The sequence below is a fragment of the Oncorhynchus clarkii genome, chromosome 18, assembly GCF_045791955.1.
Source record: "Oncorhynchus clarkii lewisi isolate Uvic-CL-2024 chromosome 18, UVic_Ocla_1.0, whole genome shotgun sequence".
Classification (NCBI taxonomy): domain Eukaryota; kingdom Metazoa; phylum Chordata; class Actinopteri; order Salmoniformes; family Salmonidae; genus Oncorhynchus; species Oncorhynchus clarkii.
Window position 1 is genome coordinate 19,140,026 of NC_092164.1, and position 26,255 is coordinate 19,166,280.

At 42.1% G+C, this 26,255-nt stretch overlaps 1 protein-coding gene across 1 annotated transcript in view; it reads right to left on the bottom strand.

Moving 5' to 3' along the window:
* The window catches only part of LOC139373164 (beta-1,3-galactosyltransferase 1-like), a 110,356-nt gene that overhangs the window by 39,273 nt on the left and 44,828 nt on the right, over positions 1 to 26,255 (bottom strand). Inside the window, exon 2 of the mRNA XM_071113316.1 lies at positions 12,751 to 12,805. The gene's annotated coding sequence lies outside the window, so the exon portion shown is untranslated. The remainder of the gene's footprint in view (positions 1 to 12,750; positions 12,806 to 26,255) is intronic.

Here is a 26,255-nt window from a genome sequence, read left to right on the forward strand (position 1 = left end):
CACAACATGATGCTGCCACCCCCGTGCTTCACAGTTGGGATGGTATTCTTCGGCTTGCAAGCCTCCCCCTTTTTCCTCGAAACGTAACGATGGTCATCCTGGCCAAACAGTTCTATATTTGTTTCATCAGACCAGAGGACAAAAAGTACGATCTTTGTCCCCATGTGCAGTTGCAAACCGTAGGCTGGATTTTTTTATGTCGTTTTTGGAGCACTGGCTTCCTCCTTGCTGAGCGGCCTTTCAGGTTATGTCGATATAGGACTCATTTTACTGTGGATATTGATACTTTCGTACCTATTTCCTCCAGCATCTTCACAGGATCCTTTGCTGTTGTTCTGAGATTGATTTGCACTTTTCGCACCAAAGTACGCTCATCTCTAGGAGACAGAACACGTCTCCTTCCTGAGTGGTATGACGGCTGCGTGGTCCCATGGTGTTTATACTTGTGTACTATTGTTTGTACAGATGAACGTGGTACCTTCAGGCATTTGGAAATTGCTCCCAAGGATGAACCAGAGGTTCACAATTTTTTTTCTGAGGTATTTGCTTATTTCTTTTGATTTTCCCATGATGTCAAGCAAAGAAGCACTGAGTTTGAAGGGATTCCTTGAAATACATCCACAGGTACACCTCCAATTGACTCAAATTATGTCAATTAGCCGATCAGAAGCTTCTAAAGCCATGACATAATTTTCTGGAATTCTCCAAGCTGTTTAAAGACACACTCAACTTAGTGTATGTAAACTTCTGACCCACTGGAATTGTGATACGGTGAATTATAAGTGAAATCTGTAAACAATTGTTGGAAAAATGACTTGTGTCATGCACAAAGTAGATGTCCTAACCGACTTGCCAAAACTATAGTTTGTTAACAAGAAATTTGTGGAGTGCTTGAAAAACTAGTTTTAATGTCTCCAACCTAAGTGTATATAGACTTCCGACTTCAACTGTGTGGGGCACCTTTGATTTTCCCCTACAGATTCGGACTCCCTTGGACCCCTCTCCTCTTCTCTCCTCTCATGTCCTCATCCCTCCTCGCATTTCCTCATCCCTCCTCTCATCTCGTCTTCTCCTCTCTTGGCAGAGTTGCCTCTGGAGTCCTCTTCCATTTCACCTTCAATTACCACTGCCTTCAAGGCAGGAGTCCCTCTGCACTGCGCATTTTCAGGTGTCTAAAAGACGATCCTCGCTCTCTAGCAGCACACACACACTGATCATCTCATACACACACACACACACACCTAAGCCCACCCCCCCCACACACTCTACTTTATTTTTAATGTGAAACAGAAAAGGAAGAGTGCCAGGGTGTTGGGTGTAATCCCTCTCATAATGCCCTTCACCACTGGCCAGGACATGATGTCATAAATGAACATGCTGGGAGGTCAGCAGGACTAATGACCAGCACAGCAGCCTTGAAACCATAATGTAGCATATCCTGAAAGATGTTCAGAATGTCGAATGGTGAAGTGGTCAAACGGTATTAAGGCAGCCATGCCAGAGTGTCACGCGTGAATTCATCATGTAAAAGTCTGTGAAATACAGCCATATTTCAAGCGATTTCAAGCGATCGTGTGGTCAAGTGTCCAGACGGTCATGCCAGAGTGTCACACAAGTGATGACAGAAGGGGGTGAAAGGTCAGCTGTGGGCGTGTAAAGCTGTTGCACCGTCCTCCAGTGTCCCTGTCACAGACACACATTATGCCTGGGGGGTTGGAGTGGGGCCAGGCGGTGTTGTGATCCTAGGTTAGCCAAGTCAGTGCAGAGCTAGGAAGCGAAAACAATAGCCCTCTTGTCTTGTGAATGTCTGGAGGTCATGTTGAATCTGGCCCCTGTGATGATAGGTGAGAGCAAAGGAATGACTCATGGGAAACAAGAGCCTTGAGGTTGGCATTCTGCTATAGGTATTCTGCTATGGTGGGTGGACTAGGACTCACTGTTCACCTCTGTCTCCAGGGGCCCCTGGGGAACTTAGACCTTGCTGAGACTTTGAACTCCTCTCTCTGCTTGACACACGCAAAAACTCACACTCGCAAACAAGCATATACAAATGCACACAATGGCACAGCCCACACTTGTATCACATTATTGTATCAAACCAAGGTTTCTTTGTAGTTATCAATACTGTTACTAGGATTGCACATTTTGGGGAATATTCAGGGGTGGAAACTTTCCATGGGAATTAACGGGAATATATGGGTATTAACGGAAATATATGCAAATTCATATTAATACCATTTAAATATAGATGTTTTTTTGCATTGGATATATTTAACATATCATATGGAGACAGAAACAGAAACCTTTTACCTTATCATCAGTAGACATAATTGCAAATGATTAAATCCTTCCAATAGAAATAAAAAAACAATTTAGTTATGAATTTAACTTTAATTAAATGAGTTGACTCTTCACACATTTCACTGAACAACAAAAGAAAGGGAATATTGAATGATCCCCAATGATCCATCGCATCTCCCAAAAATGTTTTCAACATACATCTGTAAAATGATAGTCTAGAAACTAAAGCTTTGGTTGTCTTCCTCTCAGGCTTCCATGTCTTCTCCCTGGACCTCCTCAATGTCCAATTCAGACTCTGAGGCCTCATTTTCACTGTCACTTTCCAACCTTGTTGAGGATGGCTTATTTTCAGGTTCAAATAGCCTCAAATTTGCCCGGATGTCCACCAATTGTTCAACCCTTGTATTTGTCAGCCTGTTGCGTGCTTTTGTGTGTTTGTTCCAAAACAAGGAGCAGTTGCGCTCTGAGGTGGCTGATGTTGGTGGGATTTGGAGGATGGAGGCAACAGGGGAAAGAGCCCCAGATCCACAAAGTCCCTTCCACCAGGTGGCTGATGAGATATGTTGGCACGACTGCCATATTACATCTCCATCCCAAAGCCCTTGCTTGGAAGTGTACTTCGCCAGACTGCCAAGAAACTTGCCCTCATCCAGGCCGCGGTGGCGAGACACGGTAGTGATGACACCATAGGCCTTGTTGATCTCTGCACCTGACAGGATGCTCTTGCCAGCATACTTTGGGCCGAACATGTCTTCATGCTTTTTGATGTATTTCAGAACTGCAGTTTCCTCTGCTTGGAGCAACAGTGAAGTGGGCAGGGAAATACAGGGCAAAGCAGAGTCTGAACATCAGACAGGATGGCATTGTCTCCCTCAATCCGTGCAATGGTTACTGTTACAGGTTTCAAGAGTTTCTGGCTGCTTACCACTCTCTCCCAAAATACATCATCCTGGAGGATCCTCTTGATGGGGCTGTCCATATCGGCAGACCGTGATAAGGCCATTTCTTGGAGAGCCTCCTTCCCTTTCAGGAGACTGTCAAACATGATGACAACACCAACCCAACAGGTGTTGCTGGGCAGCTTGAATGTGGTGCTCTTATTCTTCTCACTTTGCTTGGTGAGGTAGATTGCTGCTATAACTTGATGACCCTTCACATACCTAACCATTTCCTTGTTTATCGTGTAGAGTGTATCCATTGTTTTCAGTGCCATGATGTCCTTGAGGAGCAGAGTCAATGCATGAGCAGCACAGCCAATGGGTGTGATGTGAGGGTAGGACTCCTCCACTTTAGACCAAGTAGCCTTCATGTTCACAGCATTGTCTGTCACCAGTGCAAATACCTTCTGTGGTCCAAGGTCATTGATGACTGCCTTCAGCTCATCTGCAATGTAGAGACCGGTTTGTCTGTTGTCCCTTGTGTCTGTGCTCTTGTAGAATACTGGTTGGGTGGTGGAAATTATGTAGTTAATTATTCCTTGCCCACAAACATTCGACCACCCATCAGAGATGATTGCAATACAGTTTGCTTTCTATATGATTTGCTTGAGCCTTCACTTGAACTCTGTTGAACTCTGCATCCAGCAAATGAGTAGATAAAGCATGTCTGGTTGGAGGGGTGTATGTAATGTATGCAACCATTCAGAAATCTCTTCCAATAAACATTGCCTGTGAGCATCAGAGGTGAACCGGTTGCATACATAGCTCGAGCAAGACATTCATCAGCATTTCTCTGACTACGTTCATCCATTGAGTCAAAAACATTTCTGATTCCAGGAGGACCATGAGCTTTTGCTATCAATAAGGTGCCTGATTCATCCTTTTCACCTCAAATAGAAGCAGAGGGACTTTTGTCAGAGGTTGCTTGATGTGAGCGCTGAGGGAACTTTATGCACTTGGTCAGATGATTTTGCATCTTTGCTGCATTTTCACATATGATTTGCCATAGTATTTGCAAATGTACACAGCTTTTCCTTCTACCTTAGCTGCAGTGAAATGTCTCCACACATCAGATAGTGCCCTTGGCATTTTCCTGTATAGATTTGGTGGGAAAAAGTATTTATATATAAATAAAAAAATACAATTTCATGATTAGGGACAAAAAGTATTTTTCTTTTAAACAAATACAATTCCATGTACAGATAAATAGTTAAGCAGTTAGATTAAACAACTCCTTTGTAAGATAAATGTTTTAAAATGAAACATGTATGGAAACCGGTGAATTAACACTCCTCAGTTAGCAGGCTCAAGCAAGCTAAAACCCACATGATAGCAAAAGCTAACTAGCAGAAATTGTGAACAAGTTAGAAATTATTTAAAACTGTCATGTTCTGACCATAGTTCTTTTGTGTTTTCTTTGTTTTAGTGTTGGTCAGGACGTGAGCTGAGTGGGCATTCTGTTGTGTGTCTAGTTTTCCCGTTTCTATGTTTGGCCTGATATGGTTCTCAATCAGAGGCAGGTGTTAGTCATTGTCTCTGATTGGGAACCATATTTAGGTAGCCTGTTTTGTGTTGGGTTTTGTGGGTGGTTGTCTTCTGTCTTCGTGTGTCTGCTCCAGACAGAACTGTTTCGGTTTTTTGTCACATTTGTTGTTTTGTAGTGTTCACGTTTATCGTCTTTATTAAACATGATGAGCACTAAAAACGCTGCGCTTTGGTCCTCTCCTTCGTCCACAGAAGAAAGCCGTTACAAAAACACACTTTGCTTTAGGCTACTATTTACTAGTTAACAAAACATTGTGTCATATAAAATATATTCACCCCACCCACTATTGTAATAAAAACAGTGTAGTAGTGTGGGCTCAATAGCGTCTCATTAGTGTGCAAGATCTTGAGAATCAGCTGTACATGAGATGGAAGAATGCACTGTGTATGCAGAGGGTTGCAATTCCATTGAATTGGGGATAGTTTAACCAAAATATGCCACAAAACCTAGAATTGCCTTGTGTGTATCCCACATAAAATGTTCACTGCTATAAGCTAACTTTTTTGATGAATTTAAGCAAAATTCCCAAAATTCCGGGATTAACTTCCCATGGAAAATTTCCGGGAAAATTCTGGAAGTTTACCGGAAAGTTTACGACACTTTGCAACCCTAACTGTTACAACAGATACTGTTCTGTACACAGCAACATACAGTCCTCAATATAAACCCACACCAAACACAGTGATCTGCCACCATACAGCACCCAAACTATACTCCCACTCAAAATCTGTGCTGATAAAACTAACTGCGGCTCATATATACTCTTGAAGACCATTGAAAAGCACTCTAAACAGCAGGCTCCCACTGGTCAAACTGTTAAGAATATATACTATTCTCTGATTACTGGGCGTAATACTGTCAAGTAAAAAAATCTAATTATAAAATGAATGTCGTCTTTGTCCCGAGACGAAGCAGCAGTTCTTGATATACAGACAAAAATTGGTTCTGAGTGGAAGTCGGGAATAGAGGTATGGCCCACGTTTGCCCTCTCATATAGGGAGGACCAACCAAACAGGAAGGAAGGACATGATAAATGAGGTTTCGAAAATCCATCTTGAAACCTGTGTTCATTTCACTGGGCATCACAATAATGGTCTATTGTGTTCTTGCTCCTGACCTGGACTTGAAACAAATGTATTGAACTACAGAATAGTATTTTATGTGCTGTACTTTAACTGAGGCAGCGTTTGTCTGTTCATCTACTGAAGTTCACCTCACCAAAGGTCGGTCTAGTGAAATGGGTGCTCACTTGTTTAGTATGCAAAGGATACTAGGAGTTTGAACATAAAACAGGGAAGTGGACAGAAAAGTGAAAAGAAGAAAAAAAACTAAATAATAATAAGCATGGACCAAAGTTAACCTATAAATGGGGATCTTAAAACGATCCTGTTTTTATTTGCTTATTGATTTCCCTTTAATAGGTCCAGCATACTGTATTGCCAAAGATGCAGCACTTTGGCAATACAGTATGAAGTGACCCGATGGACGTGCTTGAACTATCAAGTACAGGTACTTTACACTACAAAACAATCTCCACACAATGTTCCCAGCTTAGCGAAGCCTGGGACATTTATACTGTTTTTTTAATGCTACACTGTTTTTTGTCAAATGTTATTATGTGTCTAAAAACGTGTATTTTCCTCGATATGTGTAATCAGACGAGGCTGGAGATTTCAAACCTTTCTTTGCGGCTGACCCTAGTTTTAGACCTTGGGGCTCTGAAGCTCAACTCAACTTTACAAATCGCTTTTGTGGGCTTCACTAAAAAGGGTTGACGCTACAGCGGAGACAGGTTTTTAACCCTATGAGCTATGATTCCATAATCTAGCCTTCACATCTTAAGTGGTAGTTGGAATTTCTCCCGTTGCGTAATCTACAGTACACAGCACTTTGAGTCCCCTAGAACAGGTTTATAGGAATCTAATCCAATATCAAATCAATTATCATTTGTTTTTTGCTTTCTTTCCCCTATAAACCCGAGAACGGATTTGACTGAATATCACATCCCCACATTCCTGCCCCTCTATCTCAGGAGCAGTTGGTTTGTGTTTTAATACCCCCTGGAACTGAAGAGAGGAGCTTCACGCTAGACTAATGAAACCTGTGCACTGTGTCATTTAATCTGACACCAGCGTAATCTTCTCAACTGCCTGTTTCCTACCCTGGTATGTTGTGTTATCCCAATTACAGCCATGCTCCATTGATCTGAGATTAAAAGTGTCCTTAGCTGTTGGTACTCTCCACAGTAACTACAAATAGACTGGAAAATAGAATCATGTCACCCAGTACCACTCAATAGTTTTACTGGTCAATTTTTAGTTGGTGTGTGTGTGTGTGTGTGTGTTCATTTTGGCACTTCAATAGAGTGGCAGGTTGCAGATGGTTGCTTGTGTGCTGACACTACTATAAGGGCACCTTTACCAGGAATGTGATACTAGAGAAATCCACTCAGTGGCACTTTTCCATCCAAGAAATGGGTGGATGGCATCACCCACTTTCCCCACAACAACTCTTACTAAAATCATTCCATGACTTCATTTGACAGAGAAGAAAAACATAAAAATATGTTAATTGTCACATACAAACACTATATGTTGAGTCAGACTTGCTTCGGTCATTTAGAATTTCCTATTGATTCTCAATGCCATTCCTCTGATGCATCCTTAACATGTTAGGGAAACAGCTTTCCTATACATCTGTAGTCGAAACAGCATCCCTTTCTCTCCCTCCCCCACACCGCTATACATGCCAGAATGGATTTTCCTCAGAGGTCGGCATTTAGGGTGTATCCTTCTAATTTCCCTCTACAATTCAGGTCTGATTGATTAGAGACTATCGACTAATTAATTAAAAACGCATAGGTCCCTGTGGGAGAGTGGCTGTTCATTTCAGAGTAGGGTCCAACAACTCCATTAGCTCAGCATCCACTCACCAATAATCACAGGAGATTGGCTGCAGTTGGCTACTTTACCACCCAGGAAGCTTTGTACTGCTTTACTGTATGGAGTTTACACACCATAGACCATCACTGCGTCTATGTCCCCTAAAGAGTGCACTACTTTACCCGATTCCCAATAAGTAGTGCACTATAGGGAATAGGATGCAATTTTTTACAAAGCTCTACTACACTAGCTTCCAACTTACCTAACTTCACTGTTAAAATATAAAAACATGAGAAACCAAACCCATTCACAAGGTTGCTTAACTCTTGAGGTTACTCGGGTGTTGAGCAAAATTGATAAGTCTGCTTTTAGCTTTAAAGCACCTCATTGCTGGAACCAACTACACAAAACATTACAATTAGATGTGCTGGTGTTTCTGTATGGAGCTTGTTTTGTGCACGGGGACATTGTCATGCTGAAACAGGAAAGGGCCTTCCTCAAACTGTTTCCACAAAGTTGGAAGCACAGAATTGTCCAGAATGTCATTGTATGCTGTAGCGTTAAGATTTCCCTTCACCAGAAATAAGGGGCCTAACCCGAACCATGAAAAACAGCCCCAGACCATTATTCCTCCTCCACTAAACACTTGGCACTCTACATTGGGTCAGGTAGTGTTCTCCTGGCATCCGCCAAAACCCAGATTAGTCCATCAGACTGCTAGATGGTGAAGCGTGATTCATCCCTCCAGAGACCTCGCTTCCACTGCTCCAGAGTCCAATGGCGGTGATCTTAGGCTTTTGTGCGCGGCCGCTTGGCCATTGGAACCCATTTCATGAAGCTCCCAACAAAGATTTCTTGAGCTGCCTCTGGAACTTGGCAGTGAGGGTTGCAAACGAGGACCTGTTCTGTGAGCTTGTGTGGCCTACCACTTGGCGGCTAAGTCGTTGTTGCTTTTAGACGTTTCCACTTCACAATAACAGCACTTACATTTGACCGGGGCAGCTCTAGCAGGGCACAAAATTTGATGAACTGACTTGTTGGAAAGGTGGCGTCCTATGACTGTGCCACGTTGAAAGTCACGGAGCTCTTCAGTAAGGCCATTCTAATGCAAATGTTTGTCTATGGAGATTGCATGGCTGTGTAATCAATTGTATACACCTGTCAGCAACGGGTGTGGCTGAAATAGTCGAATCCACTAATTTGAAGGGGTGTCCACATACTTTTGTATATATAGTGTATATGCAGGGCTCCCTTGTGAAAGAGACCCTGGTCTCAATGGTTACTCCTTGCTTAAATTAAGAAAAAAATGATAATAATTTAACAAAAATACAATCGGAAACAGTGATTGCCAAAAACACAGATTGCATAACTATTCCAGATTTAATGCACCTTGTGGAGTAGCATGGTGTGCATCTAAAATGGCACTCTATTCCCTTTTTAGTGCACTATCTTTGACCATGTTAAAATTAGTGCACTATATAGTGAAAAGGGCTCCATTTTGGACACACCCCGATGCTCATCACATGGATACAACTATGTCCTTTGTGAAATGGTGTGAAGCCAATGAATGTACTGAAGGCAAAGGAGCTAGTAGTAGATTTTAGGAAAAATAAATGTATGTTTTTAATCCTATTTTTATTAATGGCGAAGAGATTGGTATTGTTGACTTTTACAAGCACCTGGGTGTAATAGTGGACAACAAACTGAAATGGAAGGAGAACTTCCACAGCATCTACAAAAATGCCCATTCCAGACTGTACTTTTAAAGGAAGCTTAGATCTCTTAATGTCCGTGACAAAATGCTTTGTATGTTCTACAGCAGTGTCGTGGTGAATCTAGTAAGCTATGCCATTGTGTGCTGGAAAGATCATTTATCCAAGGAGGACATAAACAAGTTTGACAAAATAATCAGGAAATCCAGTGCTACAATTGGCTGCAGCCTGGAATCAATGCAGGACATGTTCATAAAAAAAAGCTGCAAGCAAAAACACACACGATCATGGATCATGCAACACAGCAGCAGCTTCAGTAGCAGGTTCATCCTGTCCAGAAGCTCCACAGAGAGGTCAAGACGGTCATTTTTACCCAAAGACATGAGGCTTTTTAACGAGCTGATTAAGTGTTTTAATTGATGAACTGTTTTATGATGTCTTCCTATTGTGAACAGCATTCTTGCAGGTTTTTCCTCCAGAGTGGGATGGAAAACAGCACTTGAATCCGACTGCTCTTCTGCGGATGCTAAGGTGCAGGTGCCTTCATGAGTCTTGATATGTTTTCTGTTTGGTTGTGTATCTGTCATTGTGTCCTGTCCTTATACGTGATGGATGATGAATGCTGTGATAAAACAATTTCCCAAGTTGGGATTAATAAAGTAATACTCTGCTCTACTCAGTTCACGCACAAGGACGGGCCAGGAAGATGTATGGGCTGGAAGCATAATGTATTCATAGGGAGGACGATGGAAAAATTGGTCTGGAGTCATGATGAAGCACCTACTGAGGTGTCATTGATACATTATTATGGAATCTATAGGAATTGAGTCAGATCCCCACCAAAGACCATTCAATTAGCAGAGCACTATACGGTGCTTTACTGCTTCAGTTGAATTGACATATGTAAAGTAGAGTAAACTCAACATATTTGGGATGATTTGCATGGAAAATGACAAGGAAATATCCTATTTGGATATTTCAGAGGATGCTTACGTCAATATTAGTTTATGTTTGATTTAATTATGCTAAGTGCATTGCTACACTGAGTCCTGAAGCACACTGTTCTGTGATGTTATCATCAGACTCTAGTCAGGTTGCAAGTCAACGAAAAATCTGCAACTTCAAGGCACTGACTAGATTAGTGAAATGCTTGTTTTTGCATTTTAGTTCTACCCAATGATAATCTAATTTATACCGCACAAACAAATCATAACAGATTGGGTTTATCTGGCACATTTTCTTAGCTCGCACACACCCATTATTCACAATATAGACTGTGCTAGAATCTGTGTCAGACCAGGTACTTTACTAAAACCTGCTCTAATGATGTGTGCATTATTCATAGGTAGCCTAACACTGTCTTTGTACAGTTTCCCTTCCTTGAGGAAAAACCTGCACCGATCCTCTGGGTTTTCAGACAATTAGCCTAGCACAGGGGTGTGAATATTTACAAGGGTCTTGCTCTGAGCGACATCATAAATAAAAGCCTTGGATACATTGAGTCAAATGGATTTATTTGAAATGTCTAACATCTTCATGTTGAACTCGATATGACTTCCGCTAGGACTAGCCGTGTTGGCTTCTCTCTCCCAGACGTAGGCTATGCATCACTGACTGGATTTCAGACCTTTTTATGTCCCATTCTGGGATCACTGCCCTCCTGGCTGTCACTCATGACCGGCCTTCACCACACTGTATCTAGGAACTCTTCTGCTGTTGCTTCACAATCATATCTGCATTCACGTAACGCGGCAGGCAGCTCTTGAAAGTTCTCTGTGCTGTTTGCCTTTGGTAATTATTATTTTTATTTTTTTATTTCACCTTTATTTAACCAGGTAGGCAAGTTGAGAACAAGTTCTCATTTACAATTGTGACCTGGCCAAGATAAAGCAAATCGACACATACAACAACACAGAGTTACACATGGAGTAAAACATACATACAGTCAATAATACAGTAGAAAAATAAGTCTATATACAATGTGAGCAAATGAGGTGAGATAAGGGAGGTAAAGGCCAAAAAAGGCCATGGTGGTGAAGTAAATACAATATAGCAAGTAAAACACTGGAATGGTAGATTTGCAGTGGAAGAATGTGCAAAGTAGAAATAAAAATAATGGGGTGCAAAAGAGCAAAATAAATAAATACAGTAAGGGTTCAGTGTAAGTAGAATGACTACCACTAATTCTGATCATTTCTAGCCATATTATTATCATAATAAGTAGTGTTAGTCGTATTAGTACTGAAGTAGTATAGCAGTTAGTTGTACAGCAGTAGCACGTAGCAGTGGTAGCAGTGGAGGTGGTGGAATTATCCCTGACCTCATTGACATACAATAGTCAAATTAGAGGTAGAAATGTCAATCGTATGCAGATTGACAGAATTATTCACTTCTTGTATCGCCAAGGTGTTCAGCTGTAATTATGTGAGTGGGCTGGAGCAGTAGGTAGGTAGGCAGGCGCCTCTTGCCCTGTTGTTAGCCAGGGTTAATGATGGAGGCTGCAACATACCTCTCAGCTTTACTCTACAGCATGGAACATGGATGACCTTTCTACCTGCAACACACTATCTTTGTTCCAACTGGCACCCTATTTCCTATATAGTGCACTACTTTTGACCACAGCCCTATGGAGCCTTGTCAAATGTAGTGCACTATATAGGGAATAGGGTGCCATTTGGGATACAAGCACTGATTCACTAAAACAAAAGCTGAAGGTCTTGTAGCTTAGCATAGGATTATATATAGCTTTCCCTCCCAATCACATTACATATCAACCATACTGTAACACTATAGGGCAATGTGTTAGCTAGCTAGGCTGCTACAGGTAGATTGGCAAGGTGTTAGCTAGCTACTGTAGGCTGCTACAGGTAGATTGACAAGGTGTTAGCTAGCTAGGCTGTTACAGGTAGATTGGCAAGGTGTTAGCTAGCTACTGTAGGCTGCTACAGGTAGATTGACAAGGTGTTAGCTAGCTAGACTGCTACAGGTAGATTGACAAGGTGTCAGCTGGCTAGGCTGCTACAGTTTGATTGGCAAGGTATTAGCTACAGTAGCTAGGCTGCTACAGGTAGATTGAAAAACAGCCTTGAAACATTGTAACAGTCAAGGTGGTAGCCAGCTAGGTTATTACAGGTAGATTGATAACAGTGCTGTACTGTGTGTTTTCATATATATTCTGGGGACTTCTGTCGCAATATTATACTGTATGCTGCCAAATACTGAGATGTTTTAGTACAGTACAGGCAGCATAGGGAGTCAAATACAATGTTGGTTCTTTATATCAGTTATGAATGATGTGATTAGACAGAGAGACAGAGGGGCCAAACCAGCAGAGAGGATTTGATAATAGAAAACACTGAGTCATTCCTTACCTCACACAGCTGGGTCCTGCCCTTAACGTTAGGCTCTTTCCTCTTCACTCCATCTCTGCAAACAGAAGACAAGACAGCAAGGTGAGTGGTGATAAGAAAGGAGGAGAAAGAAAGGGAGTTGTTAGAATGAGAGAGAGAGAGAGAGAAAGAGAGAAGAATGAGGGATATTTGATAAGAGGAAGTGAGAGAAATAAAGAGAGGTGAATCATGAGAGAGAAAAAGAGTATAACGAGTCATAGGACAGAGAGTGAAAGAAACACAGGGAAGATTTTTATACTCCGCAGAATAAATGCACTCCGAAGTTGCACGTTGCCTGATCTATTATAACAATAGTATTTATATTTTACGACTACAGTGATACTGTGCAAAGGTAAGGGATCACAGCCGCTACCTCGCCAAGCAAGGTGTATGAATTGTGGACCAAACTGAAGTAGAGAGGCGATTCAGCAACTCCTGGAAGACAACAGAAGTAAATTAAAAAGCTTTTTTTTTTTTTACAAGTAAAACCTGATATTGTGAACAGCCTTTCTACCTCCATTGTGCAATCATAACAATGAACAAGGTAGCCAAAGAAAGAACAGATGTGGCCTCATTCATCCAAACTGCATACAATTCAAGCCAAATTCATGTTGATGTGGTAGAAGCAGAGAGCTAACATCTGATCAGTAGTCTGCAGAACTGTTGCTGCACTAACCATAAACACTTCTGGAAGGTTGAGAATCTATTGATGTACGAGCAGTTCTCATTCAGACCCACTTACTGCATAAAAGGTCAAATGAAATTCTCCCATATCAAATTGAGTTTCCCCTTTCTCTGTTGATGAATGTGTTGCTATGGCTGACAGTGCTGATGCAAATTGACAGACTCAAAAACATATATTACTACCAGGTTCTCATTTCTGTTGTGAATGATATTAAATTGAAGGAAAATGAATGTATTTAAAGAACCATAGAATAGTCTAATTAATTGATTAGCATAATGCAGTGGATTCCTTTTTTTTAAATGAGGAAAAAAACAGTGAGAAAATGGAATCAAACACTTGCCTGTATGACAGCATCTGGATGTGCACACAATAGTTTGATAAAGGTTTTCAGATCAACCTATATATAAAAGCAGAGAAAAGTTACTGCAATTACTGCTAGACTCTATTTTGCTCATAAAGGTTAAAACCCTGTGTAGGGTTTCTAAATTGGAAAGTAATTGAGAGTACAGTAATTTTAGAATCCAAAGTGCACTTAGGTGTCCTGGAAACATAAAAAATAAATGTTGTTTTTCCACAACATGTCTTGTAATCCATTCTGAACCACTTCCTAGCCGAAGCCATTTCTAGTGCAAGCCAAGAACCTGCCATCTACCTGTCAGCCTCTGTCAATCATAGAACCATACTGAATAGGTAAGTAAAGAATAGAGACAATTAAAAATAGAAAGGGAGAGAGAGAGGGAGTGAGTGAGAGAGGGATTGAATAAAGAGAGACAGAGAGACAGTCAGACAAGGAGAGAGAGACAGTTGCCCCAACTTACTGCAGCCCTGTCACCAACCCTGACTGACAACTGGCAGACAACAATGCATTCTGGGTAATAGAGAGGAACTCCTCTCTTCACTGGGCTTTAAGTGGCAGGAGGGAGTCTGTCTGTCTGTCTCAACTCCAGCATGTGCAATGTCACCTCAGGCTTTGACCCCTGAGAATCACAGCTGATAATGTCTTATACACCCATGCCTGTCACCCAGGGGCCATAGCAGTCAGAGTACACACAAGACAGAAATCCACAGGGCTGACTCACTGTAAGAGGGACACAAGCATGCACAAAGACGCATGTTACCGCAAACATACATAAGCACACACACATGCACACAAACAGGAACTCCTTAAACAGGTGGCCTGCCGATGATCTTTCATCACTTTATGAAAAACCCTTTATCATAGTGATAAATTAAACTGTTTGAAATCTATTTCACATCCCATCCACCAGGCACAGGCAATTTAGTCTGGATTCTGTGGGTGATTCCACATTAGGTGAGGTCTTTCTCACATTTACTCGAATGCATTTATCGCAGTTAGAAAACATACCGTTGTTCACAGTTCACTCCATTCATCGGAATCTGTAATCATTTAGCCATTTGAAATGCATTATGCAACTCTTTCTGTGGGCTCATCAGCATAACATGAATTATTGCCATCATTACGGAGGGCAAAGCAGAAACACAGTATCACTTAATTATTCACCAAATGAAAGAATGAAGGTAAATTATGGCACTTTTATTTTAGCTGACAAAAAGATTAGTCGCTTACTAGATTTCTCTCCTTCAGGAAAATAAGACAGCACTAACATTATAATCCTTACTGGATCTCTCTCCTTCAGGAAAATAAGACAGCACTAACATTATAATCCTTACTGGATCTCTCTCCTTCAGGAAAATAAGACAGCACTAACAGTATAACCCTTACTGGATCTCTCTCCTTCAGGAAAATTAGACAGCACTAACAGTATAACCCTTACTGGATCTCTCTCCTTCAGGAAAATAAGACAGCACTAACAGTATAACCCTTACTGGATCTCTCTCCTTCAGGAAAATTAGACAGCACTAACAGTATAACCCTTACTGGATCTCTCTCCTTCAGGAAAATTAGACAGCACTAACAGTATAACCCTTACTGGATCTCTCTCCTTCAGGAAAATTAGACAGCACTAACATTATAATCCTTACTGGATCTCTCTCCTTCAGGAAAATAAGACAGCACTAACATTATAATCCTTACTGGATCTCTCTCCTTCAGGAAAATAAGACAGCACTAACATTATAATCCTTACTGGATCTCTCCTTCAGGAAAATAAGACAGCACTAACAGTATAACCCTTACTGGATCTCTCTCCTTCAGGAAAATTAGACAGCACTAACAGTATAACCCTTACTGGATCTCTCTCCTTCAGGAAAATTAGACAGCACTAACAGTATAACCCTTACTGGATCTCTCTCCTTCAGGAAAATTAGACAGCACTAACAGTATAACCCTTACTAGATTTCTCTCCTTCAGGAAAATTAGACAGCACTAACAGTATAACCCTTACTGGATCTCTCTCCTTCAGGAAAATAAGACAGCACTAACATTATAATCCTTACTGGATCTCTCCTTCAGGAAAATAAGACAGCACTAACAGTATAACCCTTACTGGATCTCTCTCCTTCAGGAAAATAAGACAGCACTAACATTATAATCCTTACTGGATCTCTCTCCTTCAGGAAAATAAGACAGCACTAACAGTATAACCCTTACTGGATCTCTCCTTCAGGAAAATAAGACAGCACTAACAGTGTAACCCTTATTTGTGATCAGTTGTAAAATAAGTTGTGATGCCAGACTCTTTTGACTGGTAAGTTTATTATTATGTGGCAAGATGTTGAGCATTGCCATTACATTAAAGGCACACTAAGCTTTAATAATCCTCTAATCACCTACCAACAACACAGAGCCGTCGAAAAAAACTTGTGGCGAGCAAACATTTTCCCTTTTCAATCAGGTGGAGCACCACTTCTTATTTGGTTTAGAACAAAATATTGAAACAAAGGCATTAAAAGAGGGACAAAGTGCTGTTTTTTTTTTTTGACTGATTTGCTTCATGATTTGTCAACTCGCAATTTTTCCATCCTTCACATCGGAGTGCTGCAGGTTCGGTGCGTGCTTGATCAATCATATTCACGGAAATCAAGGGCCGCGTGGGCCGGGCACAACGCACACTCAAGTGCGCTTTCCACTTTACTCCAGTATTTATTTAGCGAACATGATAACACATGGCCCTGACAGACACATGCAAAAAACTCTTTCCATAAATGTTACATGACTGGGCTACTAATAACAGAAGCTGCATACAGCCTATGCACCCTGTCCATCTGGCCAGGTTAAATAAAGTGGTAATGTTATGTATATATAATCCATTCATTTGTGTTAGGAGAAAATGTGTACAGTATGTGATCAAATTTGGTTTATATTCAAACTTGGTGGTGACATTCTGTAGAATGTCAGTCATTTTTTTATTAGACATACAGTTTTTAAATGTATTTTTATTGTTTAAAATGAACCTTTATTTAACTAGGCAAGTCAGTTAAGAACAAATTCTTATTTACAATGATGGCTTACCCCGGTCAAACCCGGACGACACTGGGCCAATTGTGCGCTGCCCTATGGGACTCCCAATCATAGCCGGATGTGATACAGCCTGGAATCAAACCAGGCACTGTATTGACTCCTCGTGCACTGAGATGCAGTGCCTTAGACCGCTGCACCACTCGGGAGCCCTGCATAGGTGCAAAGCCCTGCATGGTTGCATAGGCCTACACTATTGAGTTCTATTGTCCAATCAAACGTTGACAAACGTCAATGACGTTTGTCAAGACAAGGACGTTTTTCCAGGATTCTTTTTTAAAACCATGTGACCTGATAACATTTTTTTTTGTCCCATTATACCCCACAACTGATTTAATCACTGTCATAGCTATAGAGTCTGAAAGAAAAATGCCCCTCTGGGACCTGTGGTTCCACCTCTGTAACAGCATCTTAGCTACCAGAGAACATTATACTTTTGACAATGTAAAATCACTGTAAAATATATCAGCACTTTTCCAACAGCAGCTATGGTTATTACAGTATATCTAAAATACCTGACTATCTGTGTAAGACCTGAGAGCATACAGGGCAGATCATGGATCAATTAGCCATTCCGGTGTTAATTAGCTGAAATATGCTTCCCGCTTAACAAAATAAAGTTACCGTCCCTGAATCAATCAATTCATTTAAATACTGTTAAAGCATCCGCGGTGTAACCATCCTCTTCCGTTGTCATGGCACATTACATCAATCGTAGCCTATTATGTGAACAAAACATTAGGTTCATTCCACACATCAATCTTACTGTATTATTATGAACCATATCAAATCAAGTACTGCCAATCACGTCTATCCATCTTAATGACTATGGTAACAGCGAGATAGTTGTGACAGCGATTAACGACTTTATATATCCTTGTCCGTCAAAGATGAACCACCAAAAGTCATGGACGGCTCTGGTATAGATGAGTTATGACTTCCTGTTGATGGAAAAAGAACGGCGTTGTGTCAGATTGTGTGGCGTCACCTGTCGATTAATGATACCCCCCTCCATCCTCCCCTTCAACCACCCCTCATCATTCCCCCCTCAAACGCCATTGTAAGAACACGGCCTTGGTGACCGAAGGGCATTAGAAGCATCAGTCAAACCCGCCGTCTTCACTTTAAACTTTTCCATTGACACTCCTGCTCTCTCCGATCCTAATTACCGTGGAGAAGTGTGCGGCTGAAGGGCGCGTTCCGAATTCAAAGTGTCAGCGGCTCGGCTGCTTGGAAATGGATAGCGAGCGTGTGTGAGGGTGTGCGCATATGTATTCACTCCCTTTGCTATGAAGCCCCTAAATAAGATCTGGTGCAACCAATTACCTTCAGAAGTCACATAATTAGTTAAATAAAGTCCACCTGTGTGCAATCTCAGGGTCACATGATCTGTTACATGATCTCAGTAATATACACCTGTTCTGAAAGGCCCCAGAGTCTGCAACACTAAGCAAGGGGCAACATGAAGACCAAGGAGCTCTCCAAACAGGTCAGGGACAAAGTTGTGGAGAAGTACAGCTCAAGATTGGGTTATAAAAAAATATCAGAAACGTTGAAGATCCCACGGAGCACCATTAAATCCATTATTAAAAAATGGAAAGAATATGGCACTACAACAAACCTGCCAAGAGAGGGCTGCCCACCAAAACTCACGGACCAGGCAAGGAGGGCATTCATCAGAGAGGCAACAAAGAGACCAAAGATAACCCTGAAGGAGCTGCAAAGCTCCACAGCGGAGATTGGAGTATCTGTCCATAGGACCATTTTAAGCCATACACTCCACAGAGCTGGGCTTTATGGAAGAGTGGCCAAAAAAAGCCATTGCTTAAAAAAAAAAGAACTTGTTTGGTGTTCGCCAAAAAGCATTTGGGAGACTCCCCAAACATATGGAAGAATGTACTCTGGTCAGATGAGACTAAAATGGCGCTTTTTGGCCATCAAGGAAAACGCTATGTCTGGCGCAAACCCAACACCTCTCGTCACACCGAGAACATCATTCCCGTCCCAGTGAAGCATGGTGGTGGCAGCATCATACTGTGGGGATGTTTTTCAGAGGCAGGAACTGGGAAACTGGTCAGAATTGAAGGAATGATGGATGTTGCTAAAAACAGGAAAATTCTTGAGGGAAACCTGCTTGACCTCCAGAGATTTTAAGCTGGGATGGAGGTTCACCTTCCAGCAGAACAATGACCCTAAGCATACTGCTAAAGCAACGCTCGAGTGGTTTAAGGCGAAACATTTAAATATCTTGGAATAGTCAAAGCCCAGACCTCAATCCAATTGAGAATCTGTGGTATTACGTAAAGATTGCTGTACAGCAGCAGAACCCATCCAACTTGAAGGAGCTGGAGCAGTTTTGCCATGAAGAATGGACAAAAATCAGTGGCTAGATGTGCCAAGCTTATGGAGATATACCCCAAGAGACTTGCAGCTGTAATTGCTGCATAAGGTGGTATTACAAAATGTTGACTTTGGGGAGGGGTGAATCGTTATTCACGCTCAAGCTTTCAGTTTTTTTTGTCTTCTTTCTTGTTTGTTTCCCAATAATCTTCAAAGTGGTAGGCATGTTGTGTAAATCAAATGATACAAACCTCCCCCAAAAAATCAATTTTAATTCCAGTTTGTAAGGCAAAACAATTGGAATAATGCCAAGGGGGGTGAATACTTTCGCAAGCCACTGTACCTAGGGCTGTGGTGGTCACGAAATCTTGTCAGCCGGTGATTGTCAAGCAAATAACTAAATCGGTCTCACGGTAATTGACCGTTAATTAACATAAACACATTTAGCATCTCCTGGTTTCCACACAGCCTACAAGCCATTTTAAAAAGTGTAATAAATCAATATAATATAGCCTACAGCTTCACAATAAATCCATGTAATATAGTCTACACCTTCACAATAAATCCATTATTTATTTTAGACAGGTCTAAAGAAGCATGATATGAAGGAAATGTTGTCCATTTCAGAAGAACAGAATGACATACTCTGAGTTGTCCTTATGTTAGGTCCTGATGTGGCTATGCCATATGGCTGTGGGCTACACTAGTTCATTTAGCAGACAAGATTTGCTTAGAATTCCGTGGCATTATTTTATTGTATCAAGAATACAATTGAACAAAGATAAAGATAAAATATACATATTTTCTACAAACGATTTGAAGGACTACACTGGAAGTCAACGTTCCTTTCCTCTCCTCTTCTCCCATCTCCCCTCATTTCCTCCCCTCCACTCTCCTCTCCTTCTTCCCAGTATGACAAAAGAGCATCTGCGCTCCATAGTAAAATAGGTCAGGCTGGTCTAGATTCCCTCAGTAACCTTCTGGTTGATTGTCATCATGTGTAATGAGGGAAGTCGCTATCGAGGCATCGTTTAACATGGAAGTGTGTGCACCAGGGCCACTTCTTATCCCCACCGGCAGGTTACAATCCGCAGCAAATAGCCAGAGGGTGTGTAGGCTGGTTGAAAAGCAGAATAATGATCAGTCGGTCTTGAGGAATGAATCTGCTCAGTCAACTGTATGATAAATAAAAATGAATCACTGCTTAACTAGGCAAGTCAGTTAAGAACAAATTCTTATTTACAATGACGGCCTACCGAGGAACAGTGGGTTAACTGCCTTGTTCAGGGGCAGAACGACAGATTTTTACCTTGTCAGCTCGGGGATTCAATCCAGCAACCTTTCGGTTACTGGCCCAACGCTCTAACCACTCTAACCACAGGCTACCTGCTGCCCCACTAATAATGATAATGATAAATAATATGATTATGCTAAGGACTAAAGAGAAAAATGAAGAGAAACGGTTTTAGCTAGCTAAATGAGAAGACTTCGTCTATCTTGATGTCTACAGAAATTCGGCCCTCACTCTCTATTGGCATTGCAGTGCATCGCAGCCGAAGAAGAGACAACCTTCCATTGATGTGATTTCCTTTGATCTTCCCGAAGCATCCCAACACCCCACCCTCTTTCTAAGTCTCTTACACCTCCTCTCTCCTCTCCTCCCCTCTTACTCGTTCTTTCTGCCGCTCCTTTTCTTACCCTCTCTCTCTATCTCTCTGCCTCTCCCCCTATCAAATACATTCAAAGGGCTTTATTGGCATGGGACACATATGTTTACATTGCCAAAGCAAGTCTCTCTCTCTGTCAGGACTCTGAAGCGTGGCATGTCTGTCTGCTTCTCTCCTCACCACTTGCACCTCATCCTGCCATGGACACCATTGCTGACTGTCCGTATACCCGGGCTCCCTTCATCCTCTCCCAGACCTAACGCCTTGCACGTCATGTGGCCAGTCCACCGAGAGTGCTCTTCTTACTAATCGGAGCTGGCTATTCCCTCCGTCAAAGTGGAGCCATTAGTTGATGGTGAGGGGACCTTCCTTCCTCAGCACAGCCAATTGTCTCAATTACTGTACGGTGCTGCAATTGCGCGAGTGTGTGAGAGACTGGTATGAAGGATGGGAATGGCTTGCTCAGCTAAAGGGACATTGTGGAACCCCATAGTGTTTGTATGGGGTTCTTCATACATTGTTTACAAGACACCCAAAATGGTGGCATCTGTTCAGATTGGGAAGTACAATGAAGGATGGAGAATCATTCCTCTCTCGTGTTTTGACTGATGTGTTTTGATGTGAGATCAATTCCTCCTCACATCAGGCCATTTCAATCAACGTCTTCTTTCCTCTGGCTAGACTGGCTCATTTACTGTTTATATGTCTGATGAGACTGACACTTCTCATTACCTCTGTTCTCCTGCTCCTCATGACAAACCTCTCACTGCTGTTAGTCAAAGCCCTTTTCATTCTCTTCACTTCTCTATTGGACCCACATCTCAGTCTCCTGCTTCTCTATTGAACTCACATCCCAGTCTCCTGCTTCTCTATTGGACTCGCATCCCAGTCTCCTGCTTCTCTATTGGACTCGCATCCCAGTCTCCTGCTTCTCTATTGGACCCACATCCCAGTCTCCTGCTTCTCATTTGGACAAACATATCAGTCTCCTGCTTCTCTATTGGAGAAGAACAAATCAAATCAAATTGTATTTGTCACATGCGCCGAATACAACCTTACAGTGAAATGCTAACTTACAAGCCCTTAAAAAAAAATGCAGTTTTATGAAAAATAAGTGTTAAGTAAAAAATAGATAAGTAAAAACATAAGAAATAAAAGTACCAAATAATTAAAGAGCAGCAGTAAAGTAACAATAGCGAGGCAATATACAGGGTGTACTGGTACAGAGTCAATGTGCGGGGGCACCGGTTAGTCGAGGTAATTGAGGTAATATTTACATGTAGGTAGAGTTAAAGTGACTATGCACAGATAATAAACAGAGAATAGCAGCAGCGTAAAAGAGGGCAATGCAAATAGTCTGGGTAGCCATTAGATTAGCTGTTATGGCTTGGGGGTAGAAGCTGTTGAGAAGCCAGTTGGATCTAGACTTGGTGCTCCGGTACCCGTTGCCATGCCTTGCCATGCAGTAACAGAGAGAACAGTCTATGACTAGGGTGGCTGGAGTCTTTGACCATTTTTAGGCCTTCCTCTGACACTGCCTGGTATAGAAGTCCTGGATTGCAGGAAGCACAACCCTCTGTAGTGTCTTGCAGTTGGAGGCTGAGCACTTGCAGTTCCAGGCAGTGATGCAACCATGCTCTCGATGGTGCAGCTGTAGAACCTTTTGAGGATCTGAGGACCCATACCAAATCTTTTCAGTCTCCTGAGGGGGAATAGGTTTTGTCGTGCCCTCTTCATGACGGTCTTGGTGTGCTTGGACCATGATAGTTGTTGATGTGGACACCATGGAACTTGAAGCTCTCAACCTGCTCTACTACAGCCCCGTCGATGAGAATGGAGGCGTGCTCTGTCCTCCTTTTCCTGTAGTCCACAATCATCACCTTTGTCTTGATCATGTTGAGGGAGAGGATGCTGTCCTGGCACCACACAGCCAGATCTCTGACCTCCTCCCTATATGCTGTCTCATCATTGTCGGTAATCAGGCCTACTACTGTTGTGTCACCAGCAAACTTAATGATGGTGTTGGAGTCATGCCTGACCATGCAGTCATGAGTGAACAGGGAATAAAGGAGGGGACTGAGCACGCCCCCCTGAGGGGCCCCCGTGTTGAGTATCAGCGTTGCGGATATATTGTTACCTACCCTTACTACCTGGGGCCAGCCCGTCAGGAAGTCCAGGATCCAGTTGCAGAGGGAGGTGTTTAGTCCCAGGGTCCTTAGATTAGTGATGAGCTTTGAGGGCACTACGGTGTTAAACACTGAGCTGTAGTCAATTAATAGCATTCTCACATAGGTGTTCCTTTTGTCCAGGTGGGAAAGGGCAGTGTGGAGTGCAGTAGAGATTGCATCATCTGTGGATCTGTTGGGGTGGTATGCAAATTGGAGTGGGTCTAGGGTTTCTGGGACAATGGTGTTGATGTGGGCCATGACCAGCCTGTCATGAAAAGCCCCTAGTGGGCTAACCCGATATTACGGCTGGTTACACAAAGGAAGGGGGTTGGGTTTGAATGAAAGAGCAGGAAGACTGAGGGACAAAGGGATTGGGTCTCTATCAGACCTGGAGAAGCTATGCTACCGTAAATACAGAATCTTATGGATTCTAATAACCGCCCATTCGGAAAAGGAAAATGCAATATTTACTCTGAGCTGCACTTCGATAGATGGGTCGAAGATTGGTTTGCCCAGAGATGAAATTGTCCTTTGTATAATCTTTCTGGTCGTAGTGTTGTAGAGCGGATACATTGAAGTACGCTGTCGTTCTTAGGAGATTGTCTGTCCTTTCCTAGGCCACGTACGTTTACAACTGCAGCTGATAATTCGATGTATCTCTTCTTCTATAGTGAATAATAGTTCAAAGTTCATACCAAGTTGCCATAATCAGCTCGTGCTGTATTCTGGATGGTCTAGTCAAAATTCACCATTCCAGCGTGGTGATCGTCACCTCCACGTGATCTGGTCTCATGTAAATTTCGTTAGATAGAGTAGTCGTTCAACCATTCGCAACCACAGCTCACGCTGGGGTTTGCTTAGTTTAACGTGAATTGGGTCACGGGGGCTTTTGTACTGGGGAAGAGAAGGGCGTGTTTCATCCCTATCCAACCAATGTCTGTTCACTTGGGCATGGCCACTGAGTGAGCATAAGTTTACTTATGAAAACAATTCTCTCATTTAGAAGCTAAAATCTTCTCACAAATAGTTTCATATTTAAACATTTAAATTGCACAACAATTCCATGTGAATCTGAACTAGAATGTGTGGATTTTCCAAAATACAATTTATGTCATCCTATCATCAGATAGAATGTCCCAGACAACAACTGATCTGACATCATATTCCAATGGACACTTCCAACGGACACTAGTACCAACGGACACTTTCAACTGGTTGAGAAAGGGAAATATTGTTCCATTCCCCAAACTTTTGATGTTACCATACTCTCTCTGTGGTAACACAGGGCTTTCCAAGAGTCCATTCTGTAGAAAGGAGAGAAAAGGGGGAAAGGTATTTATGGGGGGGGGGGTCATAAACCTCACCCAATAGGGCAACGTCATGACACTAATAGTTTGCAAACCCTGCCACATCCGACGAGCGTTGGAGTCGGTGTAGTACGATTCGATCTTAGTCATGTATTGACGCTTTGCTTGTTTGATGGTTCGTCGGAGGGCATAGCGGGATTTCTTATAAGCAACCCTCTGCATCCCTGTGATTGGACATGACATAATTATGATAAACATGAATTATATGAGTAACAGCAGAGTGTGAGCTGAACAGTGAGAGTTGATTGGAGTGCACAGACCTCATCACTGCAGGCTGCTATAGATGTTAATGGAGGGAGAGGGTAAACAACATTGAATGTTAAGTTCTCCCCTTGTCAAAGCCAGTGGAACAGTAGCGGGCTGATGAGAAAATTACGTGTTGCAGTAATGGAGTCTTGCTATGAAAACATGCTTTCAGACCTTGATCAATCAATTGTATTATGCGGTGGCAGGAGTCACCTTAACCTGGTTAAATATGTAAATGAATGCACTTTGAGAATTAAATGCACAAATTGGTTTTAATAACCTAAATTATAACCATATTTTGCATGATGAATTGTCTGTGTGGAACAATGCCCCTGTGGTAACAATATTGTGACAAGGCAAAAACACACATTTGAATGAATCATGGTTTCTTATTAAGGGAAATATTATGCAGCAACAAAGTGTAAAAAAAATTAATATAAACATACTTTTTATTCATTATGTTAGGAATTATTCCAGGTAAGTTTAGAAATAGGGTGTATTTCTTCCACCCTGGCGTAACATTTGCCGTGACTGTCCACCATTATCTTTACCTATAATTCCCGAAATCCCAAATCCTTTTTTAAGACGCCGAAATGGTTGGGTGACAGAAACTGTCCCCTCAGGCAGGAATAATAGTTATAGAGGGAACCTCAGAATGGAGAGGAGGTCAGAGTAAGCCAAAGTCATCTCTCTTCACTTCCCCAGAGCCATTAGAGACCTGCACAAGGCCTTCTTCTCAACAGAGCATTACAGCTGGCACAGTAACTTACAACTGTTTCCCCTCTGACTGGGCATTTTAACTAAAAGCAATGACCTACTAATCAGGAAAGACTTTGGGTTTCATTTTTAAACATAAGCTAAGTGTATACACAGCGCACGCTAAACCCTAGGGGAATAAATACTTTCTTTCCCTAAAACACTTTGCCAAACAATCTGAGACGAAAATTGAAAAGTTAAATCACGTGCTGGATATATCTCGGCTCTATGGTAAAACGGGTAGGTCATCTGAGGTGAAATTTGTCAATACTGTGAACATTATCAGCACAATGAGACAACATAAGGAGAGGAGAATGAGAGAGACATGTATAGAGAGAAAGGAAGGAGAGAGGGAGAGAGGGACAGTGAGGGAGGAAGAGACCTCGTATAATGGAATGTGCGTAGGTTGCTGGGTTACTTTCTCAAGAAAATAGTTGAATTCACACCTCCGCTTTCTCTAGCACAGCACGCTAGCACTTAAAGGTGAACGGAGGAAAGGAAAGGCCAGAGGAAAAGGAAAGGAATAATCTGTATTAAAGGTACAGTCATAACAACCTGCCTTGTGCCTCCTCGCACACATACAGGAAGTGTTTTGCACGGTAGCAACAGCTACGGACACAAGGGAGTGAAGGTTACACTGCAAGGTGTGAGCTCCGAATTACTGGTAGCCTACTGAGTCACTATCCAAATGATGAGACAGAATGTGGTAGGCAGGAAGCAGCTCTCTAGGTGAATTACGTGTCCACTCTTGGTCACTTACTCGCGTCCGGATGCTGCCATGAACTGTCACCATGACAGAATCACAGCCGTGCCAAGGAG